The following is a 12,857-nucleotide window of genomic DNA, read 5'->3' on the forward strand; positions in this document are numbered from 1 at the left end:
GCTTCTCCTGAGCTAAAATAATTTAGATTTCATCTATTTTAAAAGGTCTGTGATTCACACAGCCATGTGTACTGTCCATGCAGAGCACAAATCAGTGCAAATCCAAATACCACCTACCATCATACCAGTCCACAGTAATGTCTGTGGGTTATAAACACTGCAGCACATGCAATGCACAGACACTTAGACCAAGAATATATATACTGAATCCTTCCCATGACTTAATATGTAGCTAGGCATAAATGCATTATGTTCTTTCTATTCTGCATACTGCTTTTTTCTTTGCACTTGGCAGAGTCACTGTGCATTGGTATTTCTGCACACACAGCTCAGAACGGATGTTTCAAACAGTACACAACACTGGCACTTGTGTTCTTCCAGCAAGCACTACGAATAATATTTGGACCGTGTTTTGTTTTTGTTGGGTTTTCTCCAAGAATAAATTTTTTTTGAGAAAAAAAGAAACAAACAAAACCAGACTGGTAAAAACGTGCCAATTTCACCACACATTTTACATCTTCCTTTTGTTCTAAGGTAAGTGCTTTACTTGCAGAAGCACAGGGCTCTGTGAGAAACCCCTTAGCTGGGAGCAGCGAAGGAAACCAGGCAAAGCTCTAAGAGCTGGCACAGTAAGCCTCAGTCCCCGTGATGCTGGACACAGGGGTTATTGACACCTGTAGCCATGAGAAACAAACCCCAGACCCAGTGAGCAAATGCACCTAACTGCAAAAGACCCCTCATGGGCTAAATCAAACCACCTACTGAATTTCTGAAGAAACAGCTTCACAAAAGCCCGTCTGTGTAATAAGGTTTAATGGGAGGTAACAGAATCAAAGTGATTCTGTTTCCCAGGATAAATGCCTACAGGAGTTTTCATCTTCTGATCCTTACAACCCCCAGGGTCCTGTGGACAGCTTACAAGAACAAGCTTTTACCGAAAATAAGTCTGGAAAGGCTACAGCCAGGATGTTCAGTCCCCAAGCAGTGAAGGTGTATCAATAGGAAATGCAGTCTGCAGACTGGAAAAAGCTGGGGAGGGGGGGAAGGCCCCCACCGGTTTTGCTCTCCAAGGAAGGGAAGAGCCCTGAGCCATTCAATGAGTGACGTGACTGGGAGCCTGTTACATAGAGGCAGCACCACTGTTAATAAGAGGGGTTAATTCCTGACTGCCTTCGCTTGAGGAAAGGAAGACCAAGTCCTCAGGTGCCATCTGAGTCTATTTAATAAAGAGGATAAAAGAAGAGGCCCAACACGCTGCTCGGTGCCACAGGCAGCCCAAAGAAAACACCTGTCTCTTTGTTGACGTGGCCGGCGTCAGCAAGCAGAGCCAGTGGCATCACCTGTCTCGGTCCCGGAGCGGGTCTGTGTCCTTCAGGGGTCCTGAATCATGCCCTGCTGCTGGCACGTAGGGAGGGGGCATTTGTCTCCCTTCTCCATAATCTGCTTTTTCAACATAGCAGTGCAATGTTAAAAGGAGTAGGAAATTAATGGATTATGGGCTTACTCATTTCTCAAGCATCATTAGGAATGGGCAAAAATGGAGGATTTTTTATTCACTGAGTGTTTCCAGCAGAGAAAAAGGTTGTCTGGTTTTACATGAGAACACAGCTTTCGGCAAACAGAAATTCAGACTAAATCAGCCAAAGGATTTAGTTACATGTTCTGCTGCATGTTTGTTTTAAACAAAATTAATGAAAAGTGAGGAAAAAAACCATGTTCTTTCAAAACATAAAATGAACATGTTTCATTACAAAAGGCTTAAGTTAGCCTTTTGTTTCAGGTTTCAATTTTATTTTTCTTGGGAACAAAAGCCTAACAAAACTTGTATGTATTTTTGAAAGGGTTCAGTGTTGCTAATTCGGGGCGGGGGAAGACACTGTACAAGCCTAACCTCAGAGCTGTATCAGGTTCATCACTGCCAGTCCAAGTTCCCAAGGCAAAGCAGCTGCCAGCTACAGCCTCCCCAAAGTACTCCAAATGTCTCCTTTACCATGATCCTAGCCAAAAAAATACAACCCAAAAGCCCCTAAGAAGACCCTTCCCCTACTGAAACTCACCAAATGCTCTACCCACAGCCCAAGCTGTGAATTCGGGGTGTATCTTCATACGATCCTAAGGGCATACCTGCTTCAGTGCAGCTGGCCTCCACTCTGCTCCTCCGATGGATGAATCTCCCTGACACCCTCTGCTCTTAAGCAAGAGGTGAAGCTTTATCCTTGCTACAGGAGTGTTGTTCTCCTCCCACATGCCGGCTGGGCGCAGCATGTCATAGGAATGTTTTGCAGGAATGCCCAGTAGTGGCCTGCTTGTGCCCTTATTAGCACCTGTGGTGAAATCCTACCCCAGGAGCAGAGTTGGGACAGTCTGTTGAAACTTGGATCTTCTGTACCTGCTTCACACCCAGCACTGGATTCCAGCTGAGCAGAGGGGCAAGTGCAGAGCATTCAACGCTATCTCAGTGTACCGCTCCAAAGTGGGATCCTGCTACACAACAGGAGAAATAGACAAGTTTGTCTTTGCAAACCTTCCACCCTGCTGTCTTGACTTGCTGCAGGCTTCTGCACTCCACGTTCATCCCTGCTGTGCTGCTTGGCCCCGATACCACTGTCATCTCTTTTACCTGTTATCTCCTTGTTTCCCAGACTTGTCCTTCCCTCTTGTTGGACCTGCCCACAGCCAAGATTCAGAGAGGCTGGCACCTTACAGAGGCTCTGCCTTCACAGGATGTTTCCAGTGTGGAACATAACAGAAAAGACACGAGTCGACTGACACTGCCACCAATGCCTTGATCCTATGCAGGGGAGGAGTGACACACTGGCCACCAGACAGCGCAACTTTTAAATTCATCTCCTCTCCCCCAGTTCTCACGAGCCCTTTATGAGTCATGATCCGATCAGCCTGCAGGCAATTAAACCCAAATTGCCCCTCCCTTCCCTGCGATAGCAGGTCTCAGGTAAGTAGCACAGGTGGAGGTAAGTGCCCAGTATGCTAGAGAAGCTGAGGTTGATCACCTGAGTGATATTACTGGGAGAACCTCTTGATAAACTGGGTTTCATTCTCCATCAACTATGCAGGGCTCATTCCAGGAAGCAGCAGGGATGAGCTTGGCCTGGTTATGAGAGTTTACAGTCTCCTTAATTCTGCAGAGCACTTCACAAGCCAGAGGGATCCCCAGGCCTGCCCACCTCAGCCCCTCCCCCTTCTCTCTCCAGCCCTTCCCTAGAAGCAGCATCAAGATACAGGAAACTGGATCCCCACCTGTGGGCAATACAAATACCTGACAGCTAGATACTCTTTCTGGTATTTTAAGTCATCTGTGATTTAGTCCCGCTCAGACTCGTGTTTCTAGAACAATATGGCCAAAACACTACCACTGCCAAGTCCCTCAATTTATAGGCTGGCTGATTGTATCTAGTGCTCAGCTTTCAAACACCACTCTCTGGGATGTAACACTGGGATGGCCCAGGCAACAGCAGACCCACAAAAGCGGGTGTTACGATGGCTAAATTCCTGCTGACAAAGCGTCCAACATGAGCATCCCAGCGGAAGAAATAAATGTTCTGCCTGTGCAGGACCAAAATCCTATTAGACCGTGTCCCGAGACTGCATGCTTCAAATGGAGCTGCTAGCTAAATCCATGCCAACCACTTACACAAAAGCCCTGGTTTTCAAAGGCACAGAGCACTACCAAGACCCTTGACAAGCAGGTTATGCCCACCTCTGGGAGCCCCCGGGGTGCTGCAGAGCTGGGCAGGCAGCTGCTCTGGGGCAGGAAGGGCGCGGGGGCTGCCAAAGCTGCCTCCCACTGAAGACACTAACTAGGAGATCCTCACCACGTGAAGGAAAGCAATTACAAGCTATTTAAGAAGGAAAGGGGAGCTAAGAGGGAGTTTAGATTTTAATCTTCAGGGCGTGCCCGTCTGCGGGCAGCCAGGCTCTCCCTCCCGCAGTGGTCCCTGCCCGGCCGCAGGGATTTCCACGCGCGTGGTGTTTTTAAAGCGCTTCAAGCGATGCCACCGCTGCTAATGGCGCACAGAGCCTCTGTCTCTCAGCAGTGCTTCAGAGAGCGGCTCCTGGCGAAAACCCTCACCCTGCCAGGCGAGCAGGTGGCTGTGCTACCCGAAACAAGCTGGAGGGATCCGTGTGGCTGCCCAGGGACAGATGACACACACACACACACACACACACGAGCACAGCAGCGGGCACCATCATCACTGGTACCAGCAGAGGAGCTGAGACGGCTCGGGCACCACAGACTCCTCTCTGACCCTTAGCAGAGAGCAATCCCTACAGAGCACAGCCCATGGGCTGAACAAGGGGGTAACTACAGCCATGCTCTTGTCCATCCCTGTAGCCACCGCTCCCCCTGAGGCCACAGAGCTGCAGCTGGCGGAGGGCGAGGGTGACAGATCCTTGCCCGCTCATACAGTCGTCTGCAAAGGAGCTGATCTACAGCCAGACCAGCAGTCTTTGCTAATAAATTCTTCCAGTGCCTGAAATCAGCAGCCCATCATTTAATTGGGACTGATTCTACTTTCCATGTAAGCCACTTAAAAAGATGTAATTATAGCCCAGGAGATGAAACACTTAGTATCCTTTAAAAGCTGACTGTAGCCCCTATTACCTGCAAACACACAAAAGAAAAAACCTGCCAGCCATCCTCCTTTTTGATGGTTCAACTGCAACTTTAAAATGTTAATAACATTTTTTCAGCCTGCTGTTGTCAGGAGTTTGTAGGGCACTTGCAGTAATAGCCCCTTTGTGCCTAATAGCCACCTTGCCCTCCGTTCATCTTGGCGATGAGCTGGATCCGACATTGGACCTAGTTCTGAGGACTAAATGAATGCTCTGGGAAAGGAAGCAGAGCTGCTTTGATCTCATAAATACAGCTTTCCCGGGAAGCGCCACAGGGTGCCTTTAGACTCCTGAACTGTCCACACAGCCCCGGCCAGCTACCGAGTTCATGTTACAGCACTCCTGCCCGTGCCTCGCTCTCCAGCTCAGGGTGGGATCTGCCTTTGATGTCTGGGGCACCAGGCCCACTTCACTGCGCTGGTCCCTGCGAGGGCTGCATGGCGAGATGCTCTGAACCTGGACATGCAGTGTCAGTCAGACCCTTTCTGGACAGGTACCCCACAGCTGACCCATGCACCGCTGCCTTCCCTAGTCCACGAAACAGGGAATTAAACTCTTGATGCCACAACAGAAGGGTCATTAATAGATGACAAACTGTGTCCTAAACCAGTGTTACTTTCCTGCAGCCCAAAGCCCACGTGGCATCACTTATGTGACCATCTGCAAAGCAATCCTGACCTGCCAACTCTCATCCAGCAGCATCTCTGGGCTCTGCTGCCTGTTAGCAGAGACCACCCATGCTGTCCCGCTGCTTTCCAAGGAGCTCTCACATGCTCCTCCTGTTCCTGGGTAGAAGCACAAAACTCATTTCACCAGCTAGGAACTCGTGTACTAATGGAGGACTTGGCCAGTGACCTGATTGCTGGCCCTCAGCTGCAAACAGACTGAGAGGTCAGTCACGCAGAAGAGTATCCTGGTTTAATGATAATTGATGCCTATTCTGACCTTCACAGTCCTCAAATTAAAATGCATTTAAAGCTTGCAAGAGGTTTGAACCTTCTTCATTTGAACCTCCTAAACTCTGCTGAGAATTCTGTCATCTAGACTTAAATCAGGGTCCAAGTCCTTACTCTCCATCCCTTATGGTGAAAGGTGGGACCTTGATTTAATGCTTAGATCAAGCTCACCTTTCACAAACCCACAGGAAGGAAAGCCAGGGAAAAAAGCTGTTCTCCATAGGTTACATGCAGCCATGAGACACCCTGCCCCAGAAAGGCAGCATTCAGGTTGCAGGATTGCTAATCCAGATCTGTGCACTGTCAGACTGCCCTCCAGTGATCTGGATTAGGCGTGGGCACATACTTGCATTTCTCATGCATTAGCCAGAGCACACAATGCAAACTTTGTGCCAATGTTATGCCTTTATGTCAGCTGTTACCTGATCTCCTGTGAAGTGAGAGCAGCTTGGAGAGACTGTACCTGATCTAGCATAAACCCTGCCAGAACAAAGTTAACCCTTTGCATTCATTTCAGCAAGTTTGAACCAGTAAAGGAAGTTCATGCTGGATTAGCACTTTGTGCCCAGTGGCTGTGATGGTTTTGAGCCAGCATTCTTAAAACTAGATTTATTTCACCTTTAAACTCTGACTTGAGTGGCACCCTGTGCCTGGGAAGGATGGACACTTCCGTCCCACTGTCTACACTTGGGGAAATGAGTGGCAGCAGGAATTACACTTCAGGCTTCATGCTGTGAACTTGCAACCTGCAATTTAGGATTTCATCCCACCTCATGCATACAGGTGGCTGAATGAGTTTGAAGTGGGAGGTTGTCAGTCAGTCTGAAAATCCCGACCCACAGCCTGAGGCACGCTCCAGGACTTGGACTGTGCCTCAGTGGCAAACAACATAGTGTCTTGATAATGCTCAGTATTAGGAGTAACTGGATGGCTCTGGGCTTTCAAATGTGGATAAAGTCATGCACAACTGCCTCTGAACAGCAGCAAGGCTTTTAATACTAAACTCCAGCTGAATGCTCATCCATACAGGCAGGGTGAGAGTCCTCATGTTTTGGACAATGCTTAGCTTCTCCGAAGGACCAGCTTTTCATGCTTCCTTTTTCCACACAGTGACTATTTCACACTGATACCATCACATATACACTTGGTGATATTTAAGAAACACCAGGAGATTTCTGAAGTCAAGCTTGCAAATGATTAGGAATGCAATAGTTGAAGCAGTCCAAGCAACCTTAAATCAACCCTTCTAGGCTCACGCAATACAAAAGCTCATCACTACCTTGCTCGGTGCATGCAGACATGCTCTAAGGAGAGGCCAGGCTACAAGAGGAGGCTCTTTTCCCCAGGAACCACTGCTGGGGGTGTTTGACAAGTCAGGTGTCAGCTGGAGAGGATGCATGGTTACTCCACTGCAAGTGACATGTTATGCCTCTGCCACAGTTCTTCCATGACACTAGCCAAATAATTTAAACTGCATCATGGTCATCAAACTGTGCACCCACCCTTTTCAGGGTGGCCAACACGACCCTGAATACAAACCACAGAAGCATCAAGCACTTGCAGCTCCAGAAGAGCCTGACTGGCTGTGCAGGATCTCTACGAAGAGCCTCAGCCCAGCACCACAGTTTCTCAGGAACTTGGTCACTGCTGCCTGAGGACAGCTAATACCTCTTCTTTCCCGAGCACGGGGAAAAGAGAGATGAAAACTTGCAATTGCCATGGGGAAGCCTGCACAGAATTCATTAACGTGAGCAATGCAGACATGTTTCAGCCGTGTCCAAGACAACAGTTGTGAAGCTGCAAATGCACAATTATAATTTCTTTTAATTCACTTGCAACCACATACACCACAAAACTAAAAAAAAAAAAAAATAATAAAAAAAAATCATTCTGACCAGATGAAGTTGGCAAAGATGTCAGCTATTGAAGTCAGGGAAGTGTGGCATAAACTTAATTAGAGCAGCACACAAACCTGTGTATCCCAAGAGACTATCTTGGGGCTCCTGTTGTGCTAGGAGCTGTACAAACCTACACAGTATGACCACCCCCAAACACAAAACCTCGCTGCTGTTATTGCCAAAAATTACTAGATCATTTTTCACCATATTAGGTATATAGTTTCATTAGTCTAATTACAAGGCATTAATTCCTAATTGCTCAACTAATTTCTGTATTTGAAGAGGAAGAAGGATAATGATGTTTACCGCACCCACATGCCATTGACCTTAAGCCTTGATGTATAAAGATGAAAAGCAAGAAGGAATGAAAAGTTTGTTTTCCTTTCAAAGGCAGAGCTTTGCATTTGAATCAGACCCACAAACAGAGCAGGACAGAAAATCCCATTGAAGCTTCATGACATCACAGAGAAGGTACAAACTTCTACCAAGAAAAAAACCTACATTTTTGTAAAAGAAAACTAAAATCCGTCATCTGGAAATTATGGAAAATTATGACTTCCAATTAAAACATGATAAATTTTGGGGAACAAATTTAATGCTGTTTCTTTGACTGGATGAATAAAATAAACTAGCCTAAATACAAAGTCCTGATCAATCTGATGAGGGAGGACATCTCTGCTCCCCAGCTTGCAGCGGAGCAACCTGCCCAGCTGAATCCAGCTCATGTTCCTGTTATGGATTTGTTCTGGAGCAGTCAAGGGCCAAGCAGAGGGGTGGAGATGGGGAAACAAATGGAGAAGGCATTCGCCAAGCTTGGTGGTAGGATGAAGCAAAGACTGAGGGAGGTGCTCACCTCCTCTGTACCAGCTTTACCACTCCTTTCCAGGGTGCTGATTTCATACTAATTCAGAGAGAAACAAAACAAGGCGGAGCAGGAGAGAGTGAAAAATCCCTGTCTGCAGCCTTCTCCATCCCGCATGAGTCCTGAGGAGGTGGGACTGGAGAGGCAGAAAGTGATGCGGCTTACCCAAAACCTCCTGAGAGGCTGTCAAGGGACACAGGCTCAAATTTTACCCATATTGTCCAGATCCTGCTCACTCCTACCCACGCACAGACTTCTCCCCAGTTAGCTCACTGCCATGCCCCCTGCTCTATGTAGTAAATTAAGAGGGGGACAGATTTGGGAGAGATGAGGGGCAATGGGCAGGAAGGGAATTCAGTGATCAGATGGGGTAAGCAACAGAGACCCATACCCAAACCTCCCCTCTTCTGCCTCATTTGTGTACTTGTACTAACACCATCCCTGCAGTACTCATGAACCATTTTAGATGCACACTTTGGTCCAGAACACAATGGAGAAACTTCATTTCCCCATGCAGGAGGAGGATTTAAGGTATCGGTTCAAGCCTCCCTCACCCCCAGCAGATCCCCGCACCAGCCGGTCAGGAAAGGACAGCCCTCCTTGCCCTCCTTTTCCTCCTCCCCAGGCAGACAGCAGGTGAAACCCGGCGGAGAGCTGTCCTCTGCAGCGCCCAGGACCAGCCTCCCTGCCCAGCCCTACCTGCAGAGGCTCCTCAGCTGTGCCTTCCCCTAGCAAGGCCGATGCGGAGCAGGCTGCACGCAACCTCTAGGCACTGCTGCCCTCAAGGGCGCAGCGGCTCTCCCCGACCCTCCCCGGCAGCGAAGGCAGCTGTGGGTGAAGCCGAGCGCTCACCTGCTGGGCGGACCGAGAGGGCTGGCTCCTGGAAGCCAAGCCTTGTTTTGAGGAGGAGACTTGGGTGTGTTTTGCCCTTCAGGGGAATCAAACAGGTTTCTCCATTCAGTCGCCATGGTCTCCCCTCCCTGTAAGCTCTCCTTTACATTCTTTGCATTCTCCAGCAAATGCCATGTTCCCCAGCCCTCTGCTGCACTGGGACAGCAGAGAGTAGCCCCCACCCCCCCAAACTTCTCAGGCCAAGCACTGCCAGGCTTGCTTGCCCAGCAGGAAAGGGGAGCAGGCACCCCACTGCTATGCAGGTACCAGAAAGCCCTTGAATTTCAGAGCTGCTTACAGCTGTGGTACCCAGGTAGCATCAGGGACTGGCACTGTAATTAGCACTCAATAGCGATTGTCTACTTTAACTATTTAAATAAGGTGTGCAGCTATGATTATCACTATTCACTACAGAGGAAATTGCCAGGTACTTTGCTCTTCTTCAGTTTATTTCCCCTTCTAACTGCTGTGGTCACTGTAAGATCCCTGAGGCCCAGCTTGGTGAGTCTGAATGGGCACTGCGAGACCCATGGATGCACTTTCTGCCAACTCCTAAAGACCGGTGGCTGGGGACATGAGTTCAGAGCACTGCTGAGAGCCAGGGCTTCAGCCGAGGACTGTCATGGGCTGGTAAGAAGAAGGTGATGAAGCCCCAGCCAAGCATCTGTCAGGACTACTCCCCACTTCTGTACCCACTAGCACACGCTTTCTGCCGCCCCTGTGAAGCAATTAGAAGTAATGCCGAGTCTGTAGTATATGAGTTGCTGGAGAGAAGTGCTCCTGTGGTCTCCTTGCAGCCCTCTGATAGATCTGCTGTGAGGTGGTGGGCAAACCACAAGCAGGCTGGGCTGGGATGTGCTATAACAGCACTAATAACCCATCCCTGGCTCCCAGCAGCACAAGGAAGATAATGTCTGAAAAGCCCTGATGTCAACGTTGTTACTCCAATCCCAGATCTTTCTCTCTGATCTACTCATGCTGCAATGCCAACTGCTGCGCAGGCTCAGCTGAGCTTTCTTCCCTAGAGGCTGCTGGTGATCCCAGCTGAGATAAGCACAGGAGAGAAGATGTAATATTCACAAAGCCACACCCTGAGCTCAGAGTGGGCACAGGGAGGTGTCCAACTCAGGAAAATTTAGGATGTTTAAAGTGGGCTGTTTGAAACACAGCCCAGACCCTACATCAGTAAAGCATCCTCTGCTCCAGGGTTCCAGCTGACAATGCAGCCTTATTTTCAGTAACCTCTGAGTCATCCCACTGTTTGCTGAAGGTTCGTTCAGGTTTCTTCCTGAAATAATAGTGACTAACAGCCTGGCCAGCCTTTTGGGTACAATAGGTCCTCTGCCAAGCAAGCAGAAGGGACCCCAGGGTCTAAGGACTATGCCTTTCCCCCCAGTGTGAACACACTGTTTCACAATGAATGTTAAAAAAAAAAAAAAAGGGCTAGCAGCACCTATTATGAGGACCTTAATATTAAACACCAAAAGAAATGGATAAGGATATCCTGAAACAATACACACAGAAGCTGAGTGTGGTTTTACTAGATGCAGGCAACTATTCTGAACAGGCTAAAATAATAGTTGTCTACCAGCATTGCTCTCTTCCTCAGAAGAACGGAACACAGCAAAGAATTGCTTTTCTAATTAACTAAGAGGAGACAGGTGCAGTATTAAGTAACATTTTGTTATTTGCTTGAAAATACAGGTCCAAGCACATGTACAAAACTTCCAAAGACAGGCCTTAAAGCCAGGGGTGTGGTGGCAAGGTAGAACAGCAGAGAATGTATTTCCAAGCTGGCAGCTCCAACACAACTTGGGTGCACAAGCCATCAGTGAAAGACACGCTGTGCAGCACATAGCCTAGTGAGACACGGAGAAATGCCATGCAAAATGCTTCTCCTCCACAACATGAACTGTCAAATGATTCAACCTCTGTCAAACTCAACTCTCTGAAGTGTCCTCAGTTTCCAGCCTCCACATTGAACCTCCTGATGCCACCCAAAGCCCCACTGACTCAGCACTGACCTTAAACAGCCTTTGTCCATTTCCGGAGTCAGCTCCCTTGCTACTCCAGTCTGAAATCCGCATCAGTCCCACAGAGGGTTCTCCACACTGCTAATCCTGCAGCGATGCTCCTGAGAGAAGGGACAAAGGGAGGAGACACTTTATTTCAGTTAACATAGCCATGGTTTTCTGGTGCAAATGCTACTACCTAATTTTAGCTGCCGGCTAACACATTTGAGATGTACGGCTGTTGCACAGCACACCTGTTGAGTGCAGAATACTTGCCTACTCACTGCTGTACATCACACTGGCCATATACAGCTTCTTGGGAGTGAAGCAAAAGGAGAGTTAAGGATGTCTGGGAAAGCCAAAGAAGAACTATGATACTGCTACAACTGCTACACATGCCCACATCAGAATAAAAGGGATTTTATTCTGCTTTCAGCTAATTTCCCATTTCAGTGGGGTGTGGTTTCATTTTATTTAAGAAGCCATGATTCACTTGTGAACAGCAGCAACACACAGCTTCTTCCCCTTCGGTGCAGGGCCCCTCCAGTGCTGAGGTACCCATGTGTTCTGCAAGCACTTTGCTCCACTGTGGCAATGCCTGTGCTTCAGCTAGTACCTTGTCTGAAAAGTACCAGCTTATCATTGCAATTAACCCTGAGACCTACCCCGCAGCTCCAGTTAGGTCTCTCTCATTTGTTTTGAAGCAGTGCAGCCCTTCACTTCAGGGGAGCTGCTTTCATTTGCCGTAATATAACTGCAAGGGAAGTCAAGCTTGTGCATTTCAGAGACTCGAGGTCTGCACAGGAGGATCACCAAGGGCAGCATCATGCCACTAAAACACTGCACTCTCATCACCATTTAGCACATGGCTGCCAAACACCACTTTCTGCAGGAAGAGTAAAGCAGGGAAACTCTCCTAGCCATGGCTGTGGTTGAAGAGGAGCAGAGAAGGAGATGCTCCAAGGACAGTATGAACATCACGGACCTCTAAGGGAGTAGGTTTCCCTATTAAAGAAGGAAGAAAGATAAAGCACACTTTAAAAAGTCTGGGAAGAAGGAATTCTCACGAACACTTGTTTTCCAGGACTAGAAGATGGAAAGGGGCCTTCTATCTTTCTCACACGGACTAGGACAACAACAAAGGGCCAGACCCATTAGATATCACAGGAAACGTAGTGTATATATACATATATACATATATACATACACACACACGTTAGTATACAAGTATACTAATGTAAAACACATCTTTGTCTTTTGTTTCCCAGTAAGGGCAGTAGGATAGGAACACATTTCTCCCCGCCCCCCCCCAAAAAAAGGCTTTTCATACTCTTTGTTCAGTTGAAATAGCCATGGCCAGCCATGCAGACAACTTATCTTGAATTGGAGATTTCCAGGGCTGTCAGGTCACTACAGTTCATAAGACTCCCGTTCTGCAAACAAAGCTCAGTAAGTACATCTATGGTGCTCAGCGGGTTGAACAGTTAGGCATAATCAGTCCCAAACAAGTCTCTGTGGTTTTATCCCAATTAAGCTCTTAGATAAACCACTCTTCCCAAAGTATAGCTGGATGTCACTCACACCAGCAGGCACAGAATCCCTG

General features: G+C 48.0%; 1 protein-coding gene across 3 annotated transcripts in view; it reads right to left on the minus strand.

Moving 5' to 3' along the window:
- The window catches only part of ZNF185 (zinc finger protein 185 with LIM domain), a 49,857-nt gene extending 40,693 nt beyond the window's left edge, over positions 1–9,164 (minus strand). For all 3 annotated transcript variants that reach the window (XM_040614819.1, XM_040614820.1, XM_040614817.1), the window contains exon 1: positions 9,051–9,164. The gene's annotated coding sequence lies outside the window, so the exon portion shown is untranslated. The remainder of the gene's footprint in view (positions 1–9,050) is intronic.
- Positions 9,165–12,857: the final 3,693 nt, after the last annotated feature.

This window comes from Falco naumanni, chromosome 14, assembly GCF_017639655.2.
Source record: "Falco naumanni isolate bFalNau1 chromosome 14, bFalNau1.pat, whole genome shotgun sequence".
NCBI lineage: Eukaryota > Metazoa > Chordata > Aves > Falconiformes > Falconidae > Falco > Falco naumanni.